This window comes from Prinia subflava, chromosome 5 (assembly GCF_021018805.1).
Source record: "Prinia subflava isolate CZ2003 ecotype Zambia chromosome 5, Cam_Psub_1.2, whole genome shotgun sequence".
NCBI lineage: Eukaryota > Metazoa > Chordata > Aves > Passeriformes > Cisticolidae > Prinia > Prinia subflava.
The window spans coordinates 44,709,577-44,730,951 of record NC_086251.1 but is presented as its reverse complement, the minus strand read 5'-3'; positions in this window follow the sequence as shown (position 1 = coordinate 44,730,951).

The following is a 21,375-nucleotide window of genomic DNA, read 5'->3' as shown; positions in this document are numbered from 1 at the left end:
AATAATAATAATAATAATAATAATAAAAATACTAAAGTGCCTCCTCTGTAGAGCATGTGACAATGACTTTCATTTCTTTGTTTGGTAAGATGAGGTCTTCCAAGTAAATAATACAATATCCATTGACTTTAAAAAGTTCTAGTGGGAGCACAGGGTAATTATGCCCTGGATTATCTAGCTTTCTTTTCTATAATAATTAAAAAAAAACCCTCTTACATTTCCATATGAATCTTTGATTATTGTTTTGGCTAAAATCTTGAATTGTTTGGTTTGACATTACACAGTATGCTCTCTGGGAAAGTTCTCCATCATCCTTACTTACTTAGTATTGCCCCTTTATAGCAAATGCACTCTTTCTTTTTTTGTCACTCATGATGTTGTTGTGTATCTAACTATTTAACTTCATTAGCTTAATTTACTATTTGCAATGTTGCTTTCTTTGTGGAAGCTTTTTTTATAAATTCCATGTTTATATTTACATTTTCTAATATATAATATAATGTCTGAGTTCAGTAATAACTTCACAGAATTTAAAGTTTGTTTACTTTGATTGACAAGGCTGTGACTTGCTGTTTAGAATCTCATTTTGTCTGGGGAATTTATATATTTCTGTATATATTTGCTTTTGGAGTGATTGTGTCATCTTAAATGAATATGATAAATTCAATAACTGAGCAGATGTATTCAGAGTTTAGCAGACATACATACATTTTTCATAGATGAGGTAAATCATATCCATTTCATTACTGGAATATTGTGGGGAAAAAAAAAAAAAAGAGAGAGAGAAAAAAACACTAAGAAACCCAAGTCCCCCAATATCAGAAAACTTTAATAATACTTTGCTTTGAGGAGCTGCAACTAATTACGGAAAAAAAACCACATTCTGACAGGGCACAGTTTTGTGTATTACAATTAATGTCATTGGGTAAAGTTGACTAAGTCATTCTTAATCATATAATTAAATTGAGAGAGATTGTGATTTGACTTTAAAGTCTGAACATGCTAATGCATAATTTCCCGTGTGCAAGAGATGCAACAATCATTGCTACATATGTAAGTAGCATTCACATTGTCTTCTGAAAACAGCACTCATAGCAGTCATCTGGGTCACTCCTGGATTAAAATGACAAGAACAGTAGATCACACCAGTGCTTGTTTTGGAAATATCTTGGAAAAATAGAAGCACTCAGAGATTTTAGCTCTTCCACACGATGTGTGAGTCACAAACTCCAGCAGAGTCAGCGAGGCTCTGGGTGTGGCACCGGGTGTGGCCAGGCCACGCTGCCTCACTGCCTGCCTGCCCCAGGACCTGCTGTGGGACACTGGGCTCTGCCAGGCATCCCTGAATGAGCTCTGAGAAAGCTGGGCTTCTCTCACACGGCAAAGTGATGCCCCACTGAAAGATAATCGTTTGGATCAGGGCAACAGCACAAACATGCCAGTTAAAGAGCTCTGCTCTCACTTTGCACAGCTGCACTGCTCCAGGTTGGGTATGATGTACTCTGTGGTGTAGGTGTGCTCTTGGGACTCTCCTCAGAAGACACCTGACCCTGATTTCCCCTTTCAAGAGAGTGACCTTAGCAATTCTTCAAAAACCTTACAGTTATCCATCTTTTCAAAAAAACACTGGAGTTGTTGCAGGCTGAAAACCCCCACTGCTACACACAGATCAATAGTTACCACCATATTAAAAAGAAAACTGGGAGAATGTAATTTCAGTACTTACCCAGATATATTGAAACATATTAAATGAAGAAATTTCAACAATACGAGCTAACTATAACCTCAGACTACTTGTGGATAGTGCTTACTTGGTTACCATCACTGAATTTTTTTCAAGTTTTATGAAAAAGTTCATTTACACTAGTGCAGGTTTCCCAGCAGGCTTCTGAGTTCTTCCAGGTGAATGTTCTAACCATTCAAGCAGAAGGTAAAATTAGAGACAGGAATGGGAGACAACACAGTCATTTTGTTTCCAGAATGTTGAACAAGATAAATCCTTATAAAATTTTGTTTTTGTTAACTATAAACTTTATCACAATGGACACAGTGGTATTCAACTGAATCAGCCTTGCAAAACCCCACATAAGTTCCTCACATGAGACCCATGCAGTACTTCCAGGTCCTGCTATGGTCAAATCTATGTTAAACCCCTAAACCTAGTCATCTGAACAAAAAACATTATATGCTGTTAAAATACCTGATATTTTCATTGAAGCTCTTCAGACATTTCTATGCAAATGTAAAAAATTGGGGGGTGTTCTTAGTTTTCATTGTCTTTACCTATGAAACTGTGTCCCTGTTTTTTTTTTTTTTTTTTTATGTTCTCCCCAGTGTGATTGCTTAAAAGTTCCTAGAGGCACACAGATTTACAATTACATCCTGCAGCAATGTCACATTAGGTGCTTAGAGCAGGAAAGTGTTCTCAGGGTACCCTCTGTGCCATCAAACTTCGTTGTGAAAAACAAACTAGGGTTTCATAGGAAGAGAAAGAGGGAGAGGAAGAAGGCTGGGGATAGATAAACATAAATTATTCATGGGGCCTGTCTGGATTTTGGAAAAAAAAAAATGAGGGCTGAAGAAGGGACAAAACCTCTGTGACCTTTCAAAGTCTTTGTCTGCCTATTCCACTGTGACTCCCGTAGAAAATTGACACATTTTCATGGAGACCATGTGCATGAGAAGGGTGAGCACTTAAGGTTCTCCATAGAGTCCAGCTGCAGAAGAAGAGTCCAGCTGCTTGTTCTTGGCTTGGTTTGTATTCTTTCTTGCTTGTTTATATTTCCAGGGCCCTTCCCAGTAGGAATGTCTGGGTCTCCTCCCCATCCCTCCAGTCCCATCTCAACCATCCTCTTCCCTCTATGGCATGGGAAAGGAAATATTTTATCCTTCTTTCTCATAACTCTAGAGCCCTGTTTACTGTCCACACTGATTTCATTAAAAGTCTAACTTACTGATTTATCAGCTCAGATGTCTGAGATTTCTCTGAGCTGTAAGGTTATTAGCTGAAAAGACTGTATTTATTTACAGTAGTAGGATCTTTTTTAAAATAATATTTTTTAATTTGGTAGAAATAAAAAGTACTTTTTTAACTGTAAAATACCTGCCAGTCATTTGGGACAGAAATCTTAAATTTGCATTGAAGTTTCAGGACAAATTTATCATGACATGTGATGGAATGCTGTTTTCTAATAAAATAGCTACTTTTTCACCTGGAAGATAAGTGTTTCTTGATTCTGAATGAAATTGTCGTATGGTTTGTCCAAGAATAAAATACAGTACCAGATTTCATGTAGTGGAAAAGCTGTTTACCGTATTCAAATAATTTAGCTTTGCAGACTCAAGAGGATCATTTCTCAACATCAAGGAGCCCAGTATAAGCTATGTTGTATAGAGCAGTAATTAGACAAGAGCACAGAATTCCCTGATGTAAAACATATTGGAATCTTAGCCCCTAAATATAGCAACAGTTTCCAAATGTCTGGCTAAGGACTAATGTTAACAGCGTGGTTTTCTTCCCCCGTCCCTTTTCCTTGCCAAGTAAACATTCTTATCTATGGCAACATTCAGAATTGAACCATACTTGCTTATTTTGTACATACAACTATTTTCATTTATAGTAATAGAAAAGAAGGTACCAGCACCGGAGCCGGTATAAATCAGCACGACTCTCATCCTTCAGTGGTTTTGGTGGAACTTGAGGTGGATTAACCTTGGTTGGCTACCAGACCCTCAGTCAGCCACTCTATCCCTCCCCCTCCTGAACAGGACAGGGGGAGAAGAACAAGATGGAAAAGCTTGTGGTTGAGATAAAGGCAGGGATATCACTTAGCAGTTACTAGCACAGGCAGAACAGGCTCAACTTGGGAAAGAATAATTTATTGTCATTTAGATGGTATAGGATGGTGAGAAAGAAAACCAAAAAACACCTCCTTCCCCATCCCCTTTTCTTCCCAGGCTCTGCTTCAGTCTTTCATTCCTTACTCTTCCATTCTTTCCCCAAAAAATGTCCTAGGAGAATGGGAATGGTGGCTTGTTGTCGATTCATAACATAGTCTAGTCTCTGAATCTTCTTTGCCCTCACCTATTTTTCCTGCTCCAACATGTGTTCATTCCAGGAGGAACAGTCCTTTAAGAACAGACTTCTTCTGCATGGGTTTCTCTCCCTGGGCTACAATTCCAGCCAGAAAGCCTTCTCTTGTGTGCACTCTCCACAGGCTACAAGGAAACAACCTGCATCACTGTACTCTATGGATTGCTGGGGATTTCTCCTCCAACATGTGTAGCACATCCTTATCTTCCTTGCTCCTTGATCTGGGTGTCTGCAGGGTTGTTTCTCTCACATTTTCATCCCTCCTGTCTCTCACAATGGCTGCACAGTGTTTCCTACCCTTTTTAAACATTTTTTCACAGAGACACCCCCAGATCATCTGACAGACTCAGCTGTGCCCTGCAGCAGGCCCATTGGAGCCAGCTGGGACTGGCTGTGTCTGGCAAAAGGCAGAACCTGGCTCTTTTCACAGAGGCCACCCCTGCAGACCCCTGCTCTAACACCTTGGTGCATCAAACAAACACAGAAACACCCTTGAGAACATCAGCTAACAGCTTTGAACAAAATGTGATTTTATAAAAAAACACCTTCATATCCCATTAAGTGTTATAATTCCATTTCTTTGGGTAGGTAAGGCTCAATTTTTACTGTCACTAATGTGAAAATAAGAGTTCAGCTCCAAATGTCCATGTCCCTAATTTCCCTTATTTTATTTTCTGGGTTTTTTTGGGTTTTTTTTTTAATTGTAAACTTACCTCATCTTGTACAGCGGAAACCAATGTAGACACGGACAGCGGAACAAGAAAAGGCGGCAAACACCTGATTCATTAGCTATAAAAATAGAAAATATGGCATGTAGACAAAAGCTCTTTGGAGCTTCTGGTAACAGTCCTAGAACTGCCTTCAAATTGCAAACACAGGACATTTCACATGATAGCTTGAGTCATCCATTTCAGCCAAGCTTCCAGAATTTTAAGGATTTATTCAAGAAGAAGGTACCAAAATCAGTAAACTTCTGTTCGTCTCTAAAATGAAGTATGTTTTTCTGATTTCAGCTTTTTCATCATTGCCTCATCACTGCTGCTGAGACAGATGTTAATGCCTCTAAAACAAGGTTTGAATTTTAAATATTTTCCAACTTCTGCACCTAAACAGAAGAACCTACCAAAAAGGGTGTACTTTGTTTTTATTTAAGTTAATAGGTCTAGACTTTAGCTCATACATTAATATTTGGATTGATACAAGTGATCATAGTTGGGATTTTTTTTTGAGTTACAGATAAATAGCAACTTCAGGGGAAACTCTCTTCTCACTTTGATGTTCTTTGCAGTTAATTTCCTATGGCTTCCCTTTGTTACTCCAGATTTAACTCAATGTATCTAAAAGCAGCATTTGATTCTTAGAAATTGACACAGAAATAAAAGCAAACAAAATTTAGCTGCCAGTCCAAAAAGGTCTTGCCAAATATTTATTGAAAAGGAGAGTTATTTTTTCTCATCTTTCTTACATTTTCTAGAAGAAGGAATGGATAGTAATGGGAAATATGGCATTGCTGTTCATAAAGACAAACATTTTGTCAACATGGGGATTAACATTAATTTTCCTCCCAGAAATAGACCCACTTATATTCTCTTGGAGCTCTGTGGATACATTTAGGTAGTATAAAAACTTTAAAGAAAGATAAATGAAGCTCAGATTTCAGTGACAAGGTATTGAGGTTTTGGCAGAATTTATAAAAATATGTTTGAAACTTCCAACTTTACTACAGTGCTACAGATAAATAATCCCTTAATAAATAATCCCTTAATGGTAGAAGGGATTCTCAAATATTGGCAACTAAAATCAAATCAGCAGTATCAATACATTTTTTGATGAAAAAGCAGAAAGACATGGGAGTCTTTTTTCTTTTTTCAGATTTTAATGATCTTACTTTTGTTTTGGTTTGTTGTTTCTTTGGGGTTTGGTTATGTCTGTGTATGTGTGTGAGTTTGTTGATATTTGTAAAGATAATTGCCTTTTCCCGTAGTGTTTGTTTTTAATGAGCCCCTCAAAAAGAAACATAAATACCTTAAAATCACAAAGGTAATTATTTTCATCTAATTATAATGGAATACTGAACAAAAAAAAAAAAAAATACAAACAGGACACTGGTTAATTTAGGGCTTAAATGAAGCTTGGTAAATTATATGAAACACTCTAATATCACAAATATAGGCAGCAGACTTGGGTTTCACTTCTCTAAAAGTTATCCAAAATAGCACCTTGAGACAATAGCTACATTTTCTAAACTCTTCTAGTTCCACTCCTGTTGGGATCTGAAAGCCATAGTGCTACTGAGAGCCTCCATACCTGAGATGTTACCCAAGCAACCTTGGAGTCAGGCTGTATATCTCTGTTATAGCACAAGTCCTACAAAAAAGGACCAGTTACACCATACAGGGATGAGCTGCTGCTGCAGGTATATCACTGCTTCTGTAAGAAGCCATTTGTACTTATTTGAGGGTTCTCAGGGTATAACCATAGGGTGTAAATAGCCCAGAAAGGAAAGGGCCTGAGCTCCTATACCAGCACTGAGGAGGCAGTATAGAGGCCAGGGACAAGGAAATTGTAGGAAAGCCCTTGGGAGGGTCAGCATAGGTTTATGCTGTTAAACTAAGCAGCAGCAGGACATGCCTTCACACACTCAATCACTGTGTATTAGCAGAATAGCTGAAAGGCTGTTTTGCATATAACACTCCCAAACAATGTCCAAGTACAAATCAGGATTTACTACAAGGGAGTGAGCAGTGCCAGTAGGTAAAACACATTCAGACAAAATATATTGATGACAAGGAAAGTTTGATCGCACAGATGTGGAACATTGCTCCTGGCTGGTCTCAAAGGGCAAGAAATGGTGCACTAAATCTACTAGTACAGCCATAGATCACTTTAAAACAATTAAGTAATTGCACAAAAATTTCCATATATAAGAAGAATTTATGCAATTTCCTACATCTTCTTTAAAGTTACTACTAGGTCATTGGAAGCTAGATTTGTAGATTTGGGGCCAATTTCAAGTCTCTGTACCTTGTTTTCCACCACTACTTTTACTGTATAATTAACATTGTACTTCCCAGAGACATAGGTTAAGCATTTTAAATGTTATATCTTTATAGCAAGATTTACATAAACAGTGTATCTGCATTAAATATATATATATATAGGGAGGTATAAGTCTGTATATATTCATATACATAAAATATAAGATAGTATTTATAAATACATACTTCCATAGCTATGTGAAATTAGTGTCAAGAAGTTAAACACTAGTTCCTGGCTCTTCTCTCAGATCCAGTCTACACCCACTGTACCAAGGAGGTTGTAGAGAAAACATTTTGTTCTATTAATTCTTGAAGGTAATAGCTGCAACATGCTGGTAACCTCAGTATTCTTCTTCAAAGAAAGGATTTAATTGCTCTCTACTAAGACCCCAACATTCACGTCTCTGAGGTGTGTTGCCTTCAGTGTTGCTTTCTGTGACACAGTAGAGGAAGGTAGAGAGCTCTCATCATAACAGTGTACTGCTGGGAAGGGAAAGGATCTGTTCCTAGATCTGAACATTGAATAATCACTTTCCATGCTCAAGAGTCATAAAAGCCTGTTTGCTTTATACCCATCCCTCTGTTGTCTTGTACTTTCACTTTATAATTCAGCATGCCTTCCTGTGAGTTACTTTCCCCTACGGAGTGAGAGTTCAACGAGCACTAATTCTCCAAAGCTTTCTCCGTATGTGTGTGCTGGGCTGTCAGGAATCCCCAGAGTGCACAGTGCAGCTGGTTAGTACCTTTCCATCTCCCTGCCTTGGCACATTGTCTTGAAATCACAGTGCACCAGCTGCAGGTTCCTGCAGAGTGCTTTGTTAAGATGTTGAGTGCAGCTCTGCTCTGCTTCCTCTGACAGCTCTGCCTCAGGGGGCAGATTTCCCATTGCTTCCTTGCTTTTGTGCTGTGCAGTGAAGAGGGCGTGCAGACTTCTAAATGTGCATACATTATGCAGACCTTTTTGTTTAGCTCAGGATATTAAGAGCAAAGTCATTAATTCTTATGGGAAAACTTGACTGTGATGTCAGAGCTCATCCTCTGGTAGTGTTAATTTCTAACTTGAAAGCCTCTCTTACCAGTACTGTCCACAGAACTATAACATTTCTTTTGTTTTCTGTGTAGTGTGTTTGAAAATTGCTACCGATGACAGCTCTCAATAAACATTCTGCTCTCAGAACTGTGGCAAAGGACATCAAAATAGGATATTTCCTAACACCAGAAAAATTAATTCATGAACCTACCACATGCATTGTTACGTCCTTGTCTCATCCTATAAGAATATTTCAAACTTATTCCAGTGTTTATTTGAATGGTTTTGGCACGAGGCTTCTGTGAAATCAGAGTCCAGAGACAAATAAAAGATTGGAGTTTGCTATATGGGAGCAGTAGCTGTGCAGCAAGAGCCTACACCTTTTGCAGGACCCTTTTACCCTGGCTGGTAGACTGCTGCACTATCTCTAAGGACCAAATCAGAGCCAGTTCTCTATAACAGGCTTCATTTCTGTTCCTTCTTTATCTGCCAAAAAGGGAACACAACTATTTGGAAGATAAAACCTTCATAAAGTTCATGTTGATGAGAACAGGATTCTAACACATGAAAAATATGAATAGAAGGTAAAGAGGTCAGACACAACAGAGAGAGAAATGTGAACAAAAAACCCATAAAATAGTATGGAACATAGAACAAAAAGATTTAATTTCACCTTCAGGTAAACAACAGAAAGACTTCATTACTGCTTCCATAGGATCTGATTTCATGCTCTCAATTAATTTTGTCCTTTCAGGACAGTTATTTCACAGCTATTCTAGACCTGCACTGACACACATGACATGATCCAGGTTTCATGTCTTATCTCCAGCACTATTCAGTCTCATGATTACAAAGAAGAAAAAAATACCATTGACAAATTGTCTGTAACTTCACAGTAGAAAAATGATAGCAGAATATCTGTGTTTTAATTGACTGGTTTAACCTCTATCCAAGGAAGATCCAGCTACTGAAAATCCTAATAGTCAGACATTTTTTTCAGAAATCTTATAGTTAAAGTAGAAAAGTTTTGAGTATTCTAGAGTAAAACTGAGTATTAAATCTGATGACAAAATTTTTAGAGATATTAATCAGGAAAAAGTTCAATCAGTTTAATTGAATTCTATACTTTTCTTCAAGACAGTAAACATTGTGGGAAAAGCTCAGTTGAGTATCAAAAGTTTCATAAACAAAAAAGGCCTCACACATGACCATATTGATCTAAAAATGCCTCAACTACAGTGAAATTACGTTTATCATGAAATTTTCAAAATTTGGATCAAAACAGATGTATTCTCTGTAGTCACTAATGCTGGCAATAACATACTGTTGCTTATGAATGCATCTTGCACTATTTGCAATTACTGCTCAAACCAGAGAATTATCAAGGGAGTTCCTATTATGTGTGGAAAGCTCAGCAATCTTGTTTTCTAAAACAGTAGCTGATTGAGCTTTTATGTGCTCCACTTCTGAAATATTATATCCAAATCACATTTTATTTTGCTTTCCATTTCATTACCTATTTTTATTCCATTTCTATTTGTATGAGTGACCAGAACATACTCTCCCAAGGCAGAAACTAAGGCTAGTATTTCAGTAGAATAAAGCTGTTAACCAGCCCTGTTCATTGGTATTTCCCATGTCATCACAGACTAAGCTATTAATCCAAACGCACATAGTAAGTTCAGAGCTTCTCTGGAGTTTGGGGAGAAGTTTGTTTACCTTTATGTTTTATTATTATGGTGATTTTCACTTCATTCTCTTCTATACTGTAAAGAAATAGTCATATACTGCTTCACAATTTATCTCCTTGTTTTCCACCAGAACATTTAATTCCATTCCTACACATGCTAGATATATCTGCAGTTCTTACAGGAAGCAGGAGACCCCCTTTCCATCTATTATCTGACTGAATACATTCCAGTTTACTGCTTAAATGTACCTGTTTAGCAACAAGATATATCAGAAAAAGTGAACCCTTTCTTCTTTTCACTAAGTCTTCATTTTCTAAACTTTCACGGTGGTTAAAAGTGATAGAATCAATATTGATATTAAATAATGTATCTTAAAATATATCTGAAAGAGATTAAACAAAGATTTTTTTTCTTCCTCTAGTAAAGGAAAATTTCAGACCTAAAGACATAACACTGGAAATTTCTTACATCTATTTTTTTTTAATTTTTTCCCCTATATTTCTTGTCTACCACTCTTTCTGCTAGTGCTTCTGAACACTAGTTTCAAATAAAAAAATAAATGGAGATAGCTGTAGACTTGATGGTTCATTGACATCTTTGAAGGTTTTTGTTTTATGGACATCTCTGATCAGTTTCTGTTTGTCAGCTCTTATCTGCCTAGCACCAACATTGCTCCCAATATTGTATTATTCCCATCTTTTATTCAGGTGTCTTTTAAATAAAGGTACCCTTTATTTTCTTTTGTGATTTGTTGCTGATTTCCACATCTCTGTGCACCTACAAAGAGTTTGGAACTGATTACATGCAAAATATAATTGAGCTGTAAGACATTTCAGTTGAGTCTGATTATGTTTATACAAGAGAAGAAAAAAATTATTTCAATAACGGTCACATATTTCACCAAAAGTAAAGCTGCCTTTTATGTTTGACAAACTCAAATCTTGACATTTTTACACTCTTCTGTGTTCTAAATAGGCTATTGAGTATAAATCACTTTTATTATAACATGCATTCTTTTTTTATAATAAACTTTTAAACACTTTATTGAGTTACCTAAAAAAACCCTGTACATTTTGGATAAGAGCAATAGTTTCTCTCACAAAAAGTAATGATTTTAATAAAATACAATGAATACTCTAAGAAAACCTGACAGTACCCATTGATTGATGTTATTCCCACTCAGAGGAATTTGTTACACACAACTGCCTAATTCTGTCCTTTCTCTGAAGATGTCCCATTCTTTCCTCTCAACAGTCCAAAGCAATTTCTGTTGTGTGAAGAACAAATAACTACACAAGCAATCAGACACATATAGAACAAAAGACGACAACTGAGCAACACCACGTCCTTTGATCCTCACAAAATCAAACACCAAAGTGACTTTTCCATGACTAACAGACTCTGTGGAGACCATTTAATCTCTCTGTCAGTTAGATTTTGGAGGCCCCATATGACAAATTTTGCTACCCAACACTTCACAGAGGATTGTTAATTCTAATAGTACTTGAGTGATATGAAAGATAACAGAACTCTCTTGAACCATCTACCATGGGATAGTGGCATAAGCATTAAAACAATGAGATGAGCTTGGAGCACAGGGATTTGTTGTTTCTACACAATTAAGTTTCTAAGAGTTCTTCTCAAAGTGCAAATATAAGATATGAATTCCAACAGACTTCATGCCTCTCCCTCTTGGAGACTTCAGGATATAGATTCCCTTTTTTGGAATAGCTTTTAGCAGATAGCAGTGGTTTTCTTACCCTACTGTTTGTGGAATGGATTAGAAAATGCTGATACAATTTATTGCCTTTAAGACTTTATCCAAATAAGCCCTAGGAAGAACAAAAGTTTAAGTATTGCCTTATCATCATAATATCTGTCTTGCTGCTTTACTGATGCATTAGGATACTAAATGGTGTTATTAATGACAAATGTCACTTAAAAATTCATTTGAATCTTGTTGTGAGAGTGAGATCTTTTGACAGACAGTATAGAGGAAGGACATTGATTATACTCTACTCATAAAAAAAACCCCAAGAACAAACAAACAAACAAAAGCCCCCCCAAATATCCAAACCAAAAGCCACACACTTTGACACTAAGGGTTTTCAGGTCAAGAACCTTTATGACATTCACATTCAATAATCTCAAAAAAAATCATAAATCTGTATGCAAATACACATGGGCAGTTATCCTCAGCAGCTTCAGGAAACCTATTTTTCTTAACACATAGATAAAAACATCCTTAATAGAACTCCCACAATTTCTTCAACTCCTTTCAGATATTGTTGACTTCTCAACAGCAACTCTTTCAACTTTGAATAACAAAATTAACATTTCTTCCATTATTCTTTCTGTGTCTCATGCCATCTAACATATCCTAGTTATATATCTTATTAACTTGGTATTTGTAGGAAGGTGAACATCTTTTGCAGAGATGTCTGTTTATCTTCAGCAGTAATCTCATTTTATTCATATATCTTCACTCTTTTTCCAAGGACTTCTGTAACACTTGTTAGGATTAATTTAAATTCCATAAAACTGTGAAGGCAAAACTCACTGTGGATTTCTAATTTGACCTCCTACATTACTTTGGCCAAATATTTTCACTGTGACTTCAGGAAATGACAATTTGTAGCTTTATAGATGATTTAAAGTATGATTTAAATGTTTATTGTGACTTTTTATTGACAAAACCACAAAGCCAGCTTCTGGGTCTTGTAAAACCAAAGCATGTAATAATTAATCATTATTAATCATTACTATGAATAGCACATAGGATTTTCAATTATTCAACTAAGTTATGAATACATAATTTAACTAAATGATTGAAAGAAGCTCGATCAGTGAATCCAGGCAATTATTCCAGTGCTCCATCAATATTATTATGTGAATAGGAAAATATCATATATTACCTAAAAAAAGCAAACATATGAGTTATTTCCATTGATAAAAAAAACAGTTTTTCTTTCTTAATTGCAGTGCTCCCAAAATCTATTCCACCATATATGAAGAACTTATTTTGTCTGGAAATTAAGTAAGTTAGTAAGTGTGTTTTTTCACTAGTATATGATTTAGCTGCAGGTTAAGTCACACAGTTATTTCTGCTCACATGTTAGTTAAATAAGACCTAATGAAGAAAGTCAAAACATCTTTGGCAGCCTTTCAGCTTATCCTAAAGCTGACACCTACTGTATGTCAGCAGAAAAAGTACTTTAGGCTGCTCTGATGATATTGTCTTTCTCTTTGTTAACTGTAGTGGCAGGTCTCGCACCTCCCTCCTGTGTAGACACAGACCTTAGGCCCCTAACCTCCAAAAAAATTCAACCTGTCCAAATGTAGTCCTTCTTGTTTTAGTGTAGTCCCTCTTGTGACTGCAATAAAAGACATTAAAAACAAACCCAAAAAACCCACAAAACTGTAATGCTGTTATGAAGTCATGGAAAAAAAAATCACTAAGAGTATGCCATAATCAATACATGTAATGAAAACAGATAGGGAAATATTCAGTGTTGTGAATTTTAATAAAAGATACATCTGTCCTTCAATGCAAAAGAAGCCACCACAGTCATGGATAAAGATATTTTTAAAACAATGCTTTTCCATCACTCTCCAAGCATATAAGGATAATATACAGGAAGCAGGTACTCCTTACAGTATACATACTCTTTACCCAGTCTTAAATTTCTGTTCTGCAATATGTAAGAAGACACATTGTGTTCCAAATGTGCAGTATCAGTCATTTTTAAAAATTCCACAATCCATGTAAGTTTTATGTGCATTTAGGCTAAGATGCATTCCTTTACTTTTAAAAGTAATAAATCTAGGCCAGCTATAAAATAAACCCAAGGCAAGACTATTTAACACCCTGGATATCCCTTAAGAATGAGGAAAAATTAATGTTCCAAGCAAATACAGTGTTTCAATTTAAAATTTATAAGTCAATTTTCCAAAACATCTTATTACTCAAATATTTTACATATACCCATTCAGTATATGAATTTTTAATACTCAAGTGAATATCACATCTTTGTGAATATATAGCTACTGACCCCATAATAAAGTATCAAGCATATAAAAAAGCTGAATCAAAGCTGCATATCCCAATTTTTTCTTAAAGTCATGCTTGAATTTAAAAACACAGAAACAAGAATGTCAGATCTGCTTGTGCCATATTTTAATAACTTCAGATGTTGGTTAAATGCTCTTTGAGCCTTTACCATGGTTTAGTCAGAAACATCACCACACATAGAAAAAACAGAAACAAGATACTATTGTCAACTCAGACATCACAGTGTGTCTTTTATATTTATATTGGTAGACCTTCAGTTCTTGCCACATTGTGGGAATAAGTCCCCATTAAATCACATTACTGGCCTTGAGGGAGAGAAGAAAAGCAACACAGAATGAAGAAACTGATTTTTAAAATTAGTTTTAAAATATAATTGTGAGTTAGAAATAATCTGTTCCTATTTTGGATATTTAGAGGACATTTTAAAAGAAATCACGTCTGAGCCTTCTCAGTTAAAACAATTGCTGACCTATAACTTCAGGCTAGATTAAAACTAGGCTGAATCAAAGTGCTTACCATTACTTAGTATCAATGAAACGTGTAGGACTCTTTTTAACTGCAGCAAACTTCACCTCCCCACTTCTTAAGCTTTTCTTAGTAGTCACTTCAGGAGAGCCCCACAGAACATCTGTGGTAGAACCTGTGAGTTCATATTTTAGTTTGATGGTCTCCATACAGACAAAAAGTGAGACCTAGGGTTGGTGAAAGGGATTCTGTCAGTGAAAACAGACATTTCTAGGATGAAATTTAGATAGATAATAGATATCTCTGCTACGTAACTGGACTGTTCTGTTCACCTGGGGCTCTTTTTCAGGCATCTGAGCCCCTAACGGAAAAGTTTCTGATGATTTCCATCAACTTCCATTTCCATTACATGAGAGGTGATGCACATCTCTGCTTGCACAACACACTGATGGGGAAGACAAAAGAAAGGGTAAATACGCGGCACTCTGAGATCACCAGAGAAAAAGGTTGCTAGCCTGGTTCAGTCACTAAAATTAGCCTGTGAACAGGAACCTAAAAATAGTGTCGTGTCAGTTGTGTACATCTCTATACACCCCAGGCACCAAAAAATCTGGACTTCAGATATTTATTACTTCCTGTTATTCAGAGGGAACGGAGGGTGTTGTTTTGGTTTTTATTTTTTGTTTTTGTTTTTGTTTTTGTTGATTAATTGGTTGTGCTTTTATAGGTGGGTGAGGGTAGACTTTTTTCCTGTTTATGTTGTGACTTTAATTCTCCCAGAAATTGGGTGTAAAATAATTAAATTTCCTACAGGTTATTTTGGATTTATTAATTAGATTTAATAACTACAGAATAATATTTTTGATACTTTTTTCCCTAAAGCTTCAAGTTTGAAAGAGTTTTATACTATACATGGCTCTGTGGCTAGTTAAAGAGAGAAATAAATTGAAAAAAACCAAAAACCCAAAAAAACCCAGAAAAACCTCCAGAGCCTTATATGCATGTGTAAAGTGATGCACTATTGAGACTGAAGAGAATAATCAGCTGCTCCCTGCAATGGTAAGAAAAGCCTTGACAGCTGTAAACCAGTTATGGCCCCTGAAACCTTCACCAAGCCCTAATCAAGAAAAGTGTTTGTTACTGTGTCCCAGACATTGCAAAGTAAACAAGATGACTGAATGCCTTGGAGGCAAGTAGGAAGTTTCTTAGGCATAAAACCTCAGAACTGTCTTTGGGTATGTTTGTATTCCTCTCAGAAGATGTGGGATTTTCTGAAATAATAAATTAAGTACATTCCCCAAAGAGATCGCCTTAAGAAATAATTCTGACATAAATTTTTCAGCTCCCTATCTTTCTGTTACTGAACCTTTAATTCTTTTCTCCATGGAAAACTTTAATCATGCCCCACTTTACCCATGTGAGCCTACCCCACCCCTTCCAAATTCCTAAGTGAAACCATACCCAGAGCCAGAAGTATTCATAGCACTTGTCTAGAATACTTAAACTTATGGAGGAAAAGGCTCTCATTGATCAAACCTGATTAGTTCACTGCTGCAAATGTTTGCACTGAGCTTCATTTAAAACTTGGATTAAGCAGCTGCTGCATTGGCTCCAAATATCCTTTCCAAAAAGGGTGAGATCAGGGACTCTGTGAGCATGGGAAGCTACAGAGGGAGCTTTGAATTCAATATATGTGAAGAAAGAAAATGCCACAAATCTTGGTGCAGGGGTTATTTTCTGTTGGTAGAACATAGAAACATAAGAAAATAAGTAAGTGACTAATTCACAGTCCTGAGCCCAAGTCCCTGACTGAAAGCTCATGTGAGCTTTAATTCACAAGAAGCCTTTGTACTGTTTTCTCTCTGTGGACGTGGCATGTCTGTTTGATTCTTATGCAATCCAAATTTATCACTTCAGGGCAGTAAATTAAGTGTATCTTAGCCTATAGGGTTAAATAATTTTAGGCACTATTATGCAAAACAAAGTTGGAATGAGAGAAGGAAAACAAATTTCACTAATAGATAAATATTGGAATAAACTAAAATAAATTATCAAAGGTACCCAGTTGTTAGTGAGAAATTTGGGTAGTTTTTTTAAAAGAAGATTGCACCATTTTTTGATTCAAGGTGAAAGCAGAAGTCTGTGTGATTGTGGTAGTTGTCTTTAAAATGTTTCACAAGGGTATGTTCATCTCTCTGTCTAGCCCCCACTCCTAAGCTTCAAGATCAGTCAAATTGAAAAATTAAAAAGAAAACTCTAGACAGAACAGTTGAGTCTGATCAGATTTTGATAGGGAACCACAAATCATACCCAAATTCATTCCAGCCTTGCCCTGGCTTCTGTTCAAAGATTACAAAATCCTCAGTAATTCTCTTGATAAATCTAGGTTCTGGGCAGGAGATTCGATAATAAAACTCTAGGCCAAATTGTGGTGGTTCCTGAATTTGTGACAGAAGGGCTACAAATTCTAAAAATCAAATATCTCAAATATCTTATCAGTATTTGTCATTTGTCCTTGAAAACTGTTTATTTTACTTGCTGTTTGTGTTGTGTGGATATTAAAACTTTTCAAAATATAAATAGAGGAATAATGAATTCATGTGAATTTATCAGCTTCAAGATCTCCTGAGCTGGTTTACTGTTACAAATGCTTGGCACATATATATAGGACAACTCTGTAAAAATTCCTGTCCTGCAAGATTGTGAGAAGGCTGATTTGAAAGTGCTACTAAGAAAGTTGCCTAAAGCTGGGAATGCCAGAAATAGAGACAAGACAATCCAGAGGACAAGAACTTTATTCAAGAGCATTTGATTCCCCACTGACAGAGACGAGGGATCTGTTGGGATGTTCCATGGTGATCCAGTGCCTGATTGTCATTGCCATGAAAACAATCAGGAGGAGGAGGAATGAAGGGAATACTAAAGAAAGCAAAATATTACAATGTATCTAGGTCTGCCACAGGGGCAGTATCCAGAAGGAAATTGAATCTGGCATTATAGGGTGCGATGAAATTTGATGAAAACTCTTACCTCACTCTCATTTTAAGTATCTCTATAGATCCAGTTGAAAAGGCAGTATTAATTGGCATCATTTAAATAAGAAAAATGTGTTTTGCATGGATTTAGAAGGTAGAAATCTCATTTCTGTGCTACTGTATGAGTCAAAAAATGTGTTTGAAGAGGATACTGAGTACTCCTTCACCAAGGATCAACCCCAGATTCCAAAGAGATCAAATATATGAATTTCATTAAATATGCTAGCAGTTCATGGAGATCATGGCATCTGTCTTGTCTTCTTGTTCCATAACTTCCATAGGAGTAATTTCTCCAGCTTTCTGGACAGTATATAGCTGTCATAATATGTCACTAGACTTTCCTAGCTGTGATTCCAGCTAATATTTCTTTTTAATCACAGTAGAAGGAAACACAAATGGACACAAAGGTGTAGAAAAATGAGAATTATGGTTGCAGACACAATCTTTGTATTTTGAACACAGATGAGGAGAGGAGAAATGTTTTTTCAAACCTGTATTTGTTGATTTCTTAGTCTTGAAATTTCACGACATGAGTCTCAGTGGAACAATGTTCGATTCCTTTATAAGTACATGATGAATAGGACCTTCCATCCTTTGTGCCCCTTTACTAGCTTGAATCAAAAATGAAATACTTCAAATTTGCTCTGGGAATATTTTCATTGTATTTTTCATGTTTACCTTACTAGAGCTAATCAAAAAGTTTCTCAGCAGTACCTGCTTTAGCAGAAGCTCTGAGGATGAGTGATTGTTGTAGATATTTCAGCTCTTTATTTTTCTCTTTAATGACCAGTTTGCAACATTTTCTTGGTTTTGAATAAATAAGCATGGACAGGTGACAATGTAATTTGGTTCAGATTAACACAATTTAAAATTAAAATAATCCATACATACAAAATGTATATATATATTGTGCAAAGGGAAAACAATAAACAAATAAAGGCTAACCAAGCTCTGCAATAAACGTGTGATGGAATAGCACTTTCTAACTTTCAGGTTTGCAATCTCTCTGAAGTTTACCTCCCAGCTCCTGATGTCAAGAGGCACTGATGGATTGTTCATCAATAGAGAGATGGAGAAATATTAAAGCATACCTTCTTTAAAACAAATCACAGAATCACAAATCTTCATGTTTCAACAGTAAATATGATATTTTTCTGATACTTTATCTGCTGCCTTAGGTTAAAAACAATACCAAATATTTTTATTTGTGCTCAAAGCATTTTTTTCTCTGAAGACCAGTTTCAACTTTGAAAATGTTTTTATTTTCTGATGTATTTATTAGGCAAGCATTAATATTTTTCCTCCCTAACACAGATAAAAGTTGACATGATGGCTGTTTTCTTGTAAGAGTTATAAGAATTTTGATTTTTCTAGCATCTTAGCAAGTCAGTGTTATTTTTTCAAGTTTCTCTGTTGATTATTATGATTTATTTTTGATGTGTACTCATTACAAGAGAAACTCTCATCTGAGCTAGGTGCCTGTTGTACTTTACAAAGAACTTTACAAACACAAAGAAAAAAGTAGAGTCTTCCCAACAGATTGATGAAACAAACATCAAAGGACATCTGAAGGTCAAAGTTAACTGCTTTGTTAATTGATCCGATATAGAGGATGGATGGTTTCATTTTCTTGATTTTGTCTCTCATTTCTAAACAGTGGAGGGAAAAAGTTCTTTAGAAAAAAAAATGATTCATTTATTATTCATAGTAACCTGTGTGATTGTCCTTGTGCCAGACATCTTGATGTATTCTTGTTGATTTGAGAATTTTGCATTTCACTTTTATTCTTTGTGCTAGAGTAGGGTTATACATTTGTTTTGAATGAACCTCCTACAACCTAGTGTAGCACACAAAAGTTCAGATTTATATTGTAAAACTGTATTAAGCAACCACAGCATGCTACATTGTTTTCAACATACTGCTAGGTACAAGAAAGCTGACAACTATCTGCTCTTCTCCATAGAAAATTTTTAGTTCTTCTCTTACCAAGATTCCTGTTGAACCATTTACTACACACTGTGTTTCAGAAGACAAAAATGGTTGTGCAAAATCGTTTTATATTTATGAAATCTCAAAAAAACACTTTCCCTGTTTTTTTTTTTATTCTTTTGTTTTATATTTCTACCATATGCAGCAGGTAAAAATGAGAACTTCTGATAATGTGCTTCTCATAAGTTTTAAATATTTTCCTAGAAGCATACAACTTGTTTGATCTGCATTTAGGATAAAAAAAAAAAAAAAAAAAAAAAAAGTAATGAATACAGAAGAAGCTTGATGTCATCTCATAAAAGAGAAAGAAGTTTTATATCACTTTTCAAAAGTACCATTTGGTCCATATCAGGTTACATAAAACAAAGAGAAAAAATGTGAAGGTTTTTTAGTTTTATTTGGCTTGGGTTTTTTTTTATTTTTTACATAACTTTTAATTCTTAGAGGTGTATCCAATAGCTAGATGCTTGCTCTACCTATTCAACATATTCAGCATTTAATCCCTCTAGAAACAGAACCAAATCATAATGTTTAGCTGGAAGAAGTCTGGCAGCATAGGAGGCTATTTGGATGGTACAATGGATATTCAGGAAAAAGAAAACAATTCTCCTCTGCTTACTTGCCTCCAGAACAAAGAAGGGTTCCTGGAGGAATGAAGGAAAGAGAAGGTATATACTGGCTGGTAAGAATGAGGATGCACATATTATGCTGCTAATATAACTTATTAGCAGCATGAAACTGGTACAAAGGATATTCCAAGCCAAGAGCAAATTATTCTCTAAGCCAAGAGGAAGGAGGAAGTGATTTTCCCTCCTATTAAGAATACTGAGATGTGAATTTATATGGCATTTGCTCCTGGCAGTGATTTCTGTAAACAGCAAATTTGTGCTTTGAGTATTACTAAGACTGATTCAGCGCTCAGACGATAGAAGAATGTGATAAGAGACAAATGTTATTGTAAATTAAGTGTAAGAGATCCTTCTGTCTTTTCTAAGTTCCACTTTGTTCTTTTCATGAGCTTGGGTGAGTTACAACTTTGAAAGTAAAATAAATAAACCAGAATCTTCTGTGATGAGTATCCTGCTGCAAAGAAATGATCAGTAAATTCATAACTTCATATTTTCTTCATTCCATGGAGATCATTAACACAGGATTCTCATATATAACTCCTTAACTTTAGTTATATAAAGGAAGGTAGTCTAAACTAGTTATCTAGGTTTGTTCTCTCTAGTAAAGGAATAATAGTATCAGAAAGTGTTTTATCTGACTGCAAACTTACAACTGAAAAAGAATCCCCTGTTGGAAATGCCACTGACTCTGAAATGGAAGCAATTTGAAATCGGTGACCAATTTTTAATATAAATAGTAGTAGTTGTAGCAGCAGCAATAGACTCAGTATGGAAACAATCATGACAATAGTAGTCAGGAACAGGAACAGGGGGTAAAAGTGATTGCAGTACTCACAGTAATAGCACTAGCAGTCAGTAATTTTGCAGCAGAAGTATCCTAATAATAGCATTAGTTTTGACTATTTCAAAATGCTGAAGTTTCAGGGTTTTAGCATAGTTGTTAAGGGTAGACATCACCAAATCTCATTTCACAAGCAGCTACAGTAGCAATCAAACAAAATATTAATTTCACAATCAGTACAAGGAGTTATTTTTGTTAGAGGAGCACAAGAAAGGTTTTACATAAGAGAAACATGGTCTGTTCCCATACCTGCATGTCTGCCAATCTGTTGCATGAAAAGAAAAAACCCGACTTAAAGAAACCAAACAAAAAAACCCCAAAGAAACCATGACAAAACAACAAAAAACCCACAAAACAAAACAAGAAATAACACTTCAAATATCTTTCTTAGATTCAACACCTTTTTTTCCCCCAGTTTAAATATATTGCCAATTAAAGATTCATTTATTAAAGCAAAACACTTTCAAGAATGAAAATATGGGTTGCAGTGAT